The sequence below is a fragment of the Arvicanthis niloticus genome, chromosome 3, assembly GCF_011762505.2.
Source record: "Arvicanthis niloticus isolate mArvNil1 chromosome 3, mArvNil1.pat.X, whole genome shotgun sequence".
Classification (NCBI taxonomy): Eukaryota; Metazoa; Chordata; class Mammalia; order Rodentia; family Muridae; genus Arvicanthis; species Arvicanthis niloticus.
In genome coordinates this window covers 29,375,926-29,378,417 of record NC_047660.1, presented here as the reverse complement: position 1 = coordinate 29,378,417, position 2,492 = coordinate 29,375,926, and the positions used below count along the sequence as shown (strand labels likewise).

Sequence of the window (2,492 nt, the reverse complement as noted above, 5' to 3'; positions counted from 1 at the left end):
AGCAATATTATCTATAAAATTATACTTATATGGAGAGGTATATATTTTAATATATATTAATTAAATATATTAATTAATTAATATATATATTATTTAGCTTCTTTTTAATTGGTTCTTTGTGAATTTCACCACATATACCCAAATTTCACTCATCTCCCTCTACCTTCACACTCACCCTCCGTTCTTGCAACCTCCTGTCTAGTAAAGGAAAAAAATCTTTTTGGAAGCTGTATTTGTGTCACAGTACATCCTATAGTACACCTGTATTATTTCTACCTGTATTTCCTTTAAATACTCATTACAAATGTTCATTGGTCTGTTACAAGGTCTTCGGCTTCTGCTACTCTATCATTACTGAACCTCACTGGATAACTTACCCTTCAATATTTTAATGTTGTCCTGGGTCATGGAGATCCTGTAGTTTTGGTTCTGTAGGACTGGCTCTTTCATGAACTCCAGCAGTTTATAGATGGATGATACATTGTTATGGGCTGATTCAAATACCTGATCTGAGAAGTATCTGAGATATTCAGGCAGTCCAACAGCTTTGGTACCAGCCCAAGAGCAACCACTATTATTAGATCCATCTCTATCCTCCTGCTCAGGTAATGTGTAGGTAATGCTCTAGCAAATGCTGCAGCAGGTGAGGGGTAGGGGCAACTTCTTCTGCTCTAAGGACCACAGGCTAGATCCCACACTTTCTTTATGGAACAAGTTGGGAGTATTGGGGATAGTACCTCTCCATAGCACATTGGTGCATGGTAGACAAGTTGCTGAGCCCATGCTTGCTCTTGGGGCTGGCTCACTGGCACCTCTGCCATGGTGGTCAGTTGTACTGTGCTACCCAGATGAGGTGTAGGACCTTCTCTTAGGAATACTGCACCAAGTGAGGGGCAGGGACTACTCTCTTTCTCTGATCAACCTGGGGGTCAGCTCTCCAGCCTGCCATGGGTGGGAATGGGTAAGAAATTGTCTCATCTCTTCATAGCCCATGGGACCACATGGCAGACAAGTTCTTCCACTCTTAGATCTTGGAGAGGCTTACCCATGATTCCCACAAGGGTAAGCTCTACTCTGCTGACGAGGTGAGTCATAGGGTCAGCTCTTCCTTGTGCTATATAGCTAGTGAGGACAAAGATAGCTCTCCTGTTCTCTTGATCCCAGGGTCAGGTCTCTCACAAGCTGCCATTGGTGAGTGGTAAAGGGGAAAGAGGGTAGCTCATCTTTGTCCATGACATCACATGGGAGTTGTTTACTTTACCAACTCTATCACATTCATATTCTCAATTGGTATACTTGCTATTCTTTCAATATGAAGGGTCATTCTGCTGAGTACTGTTGCAGGCTAGAAGCAGATCATGTCTCCTGTGCTAATGACACTAGGGCTAGCTCTCCAGCCATGCCCAGGTAAAGGACAGGGACAGTTCTTCACAGTCCTCAGACATCAACATGTCTCTGGACATCAGTCCAGACCAGGGACATCCATTGGTCTTTGGTGGTAACAGACCTCAACTGCCTCACAACCATGGACCCAGACATGGGGCCCAGTGGCAACACAGGGAGGACACCTTCATAATCCTAGATGAGATCACTAGCTACACATATCAGACTGTTTCACACTAGCATTGAATCTCATGATGCCTCTCTTCATTGAGCCTACATCTTTCTGTTTTCTTTCTTCCATTTCTCTACCACTTACTTGCTAATCTTAGTGTCACCCCAAGTCTTTGAGTACCTGACGTCACCTCAGAAGTGGTCTCAGAAATGCTATTTTCTTTTCCTGCTTTATGGGTACCAGACAGGTCACCTCAGTCAGTATCTGCCCCTTAGGCCTAGATCTCAGCCTAGCTCCCTTACTGGGCTTCAAGAAGCTGGTCCGGTGGTCACCTATGCTTGTTCTTCACCTACCTTCCCTAGCTGCCCCATGTAAGTGTCATGTCTCTGGCTTACTCCTGATCAGGAATGTGATTCATGGTGGGGATTTTTCTTGTCTCCAGATTGTTCCCATCTTGCAGTGCCCTCCAGTCCTGTGCAGTCCAGGATTGCCAGTCATCTCAGGCTTGTTTCTTTCAGGGAATGCTAGGCTACTAATTGTTTAAATGTTCATAAATCAGAACACTAAACAGTCGTAGACTTTCTCTTCTTGGCCACCTACTGACACACATGTGACAGAGCAGGGACACTTACAATGCCTCTAGAGCCAGGTAACTTTGTTTCTTAAATATATTAGATTTATTTTGTAATTAGAATAAAAATTATTTTATTACATTAGAAATGTGCTTATTTTTAAAATAATTAAATAATGTAATCTCATTTTTTTAGTTGAAATACATTGCTTTATATAGATAAACCCATTGATTATCTACTAAGAAACAGAGCTACTAACCAGTGCAGTCTGCATTTATCCATTATTTTATTCCCTGTGGATGACAATATATTATTTTGTTTCCATAGATACATAATGTGTATTATTGAACTTCCATTTTTTTTTA

The 2,492-nt window shown here is 41.8% G+C and overlaps 1 non-coding gene across 1 annotated transcript; it reads right to left on the bottom strand.

The window, feature by feature from the left end:
• Positions 1-2,075: 2,075 nt before the first annotated feature.
• LOC117706420 (small nucleolar RNA SNORA17) lies at positions 2,076-2,204 on the bottom strand. The gene has a single exon (XR_004606527.1). It is a non-coding gene; the product is annotated as a small nucleolar RNA SNORA17 (small nucleolar RNA).
• Between the last annotated feature and the right edge of the window lie 288 nt (positions 2,205-2,492).